This window comes from Dipodomys merriami, unplaced genomic scaffold, assembly GCF_024711535.1.
Source record: "Dipodomys merriami isolate MVZ:Mamm:240054 unplaced genomic scaffold, mDipMer1.0.p SCAF_506, whole genome shotgun sequence".
In the NCBI taxonomy this organism is placed as follows: Eukaryota; Metazoa; Chordata; class Mammalia; order Rodentia; family Heteromyidae; genus Dipodomys; species Dipodomys merriami.
The window spans coordinates 629,086-630,092 of NW_027206076.1; positions in this window are offsets into that span (position 1 = coordinate 629,086).

A 1,007-nucleotide genomic window follows, 5' to 3' on the forward strand; every position below is an offset into this window, starting at 1 on the left:
GCCCAAGCCAAACTGCCTAGCTGCGCACTTTTCTGTCATGACAGACTGCCCAGGTCCCAGGGTCCCAAGAGATGCCCTCCCCTAGGGAGAGTCAGACATCTTTGCCCTGCAGCCACCACCATACAAAGCTAGCATGAGTTGAACCAAAAGATTTCAAAAATCAATGCCTTTCCTTGATTCTCACTGCATCCCTCTTACAGGAATGTAAAAGCTATAAATGACTTATGAATGCATTTATGAGAGGTACAAGATGCAGATAAGGAAAGCTATCATATTTACTAAAATCCATAAAGCAAATTCAGGATGTAATATGACGTCTCCAAAGTGTAACAGATAATTTGACACAGTTCTGCTCTCTGTTGATCTGTTTCAACTCTGAAATTGCATGCATATTTTAAACAGTCATTTACTGGGTGCCAGTGGCCCATGCCCATAATCCTAGCTGAGATCATGGCAGCCCAGGGGGAAAAGTCTTTGAGAAGCTATTTCCAAAACAGCCAAAACCCAGGCTGGAAACATAGCTCCATTAGTAGAGCACCAGCTTTACAAGCAAGCTGAGCAAGTGCAAGTTCTTGTGTTCAAGCCACTTAATAAGGAGAGAAATCAGAATGTGATGCCCTTTTTGTATAAATACTAAATTATGAAAAGATTAGTCACTTAGTTGTAAAATAAATACTGGATTTTTTATAAACTGTTGGGAGACAGTGCATTATCAATCAGAAAACTTTGAAAGAGGAACCTCATCCACTTGTAGGATAAAATCAACATTACATATAGGTGAAGACATACATGTAAAGTGAAAAACCACAGGCCTACTGTAGCAGCACATGCCTACAATCCCAGCTATATGGATGGCAGAGATAAGAGTATCACAGTCCAAGTCTGGTCTCAGATACAAGCATAAGACCCTAGCTGGAAATCAACTAAAGCACAAAATGCTGGCGACCTGCCTGGCAAGCACAAAACCCCAAGTTCCAACCACAGAAAGCCTTTCCAATAAAAACGTA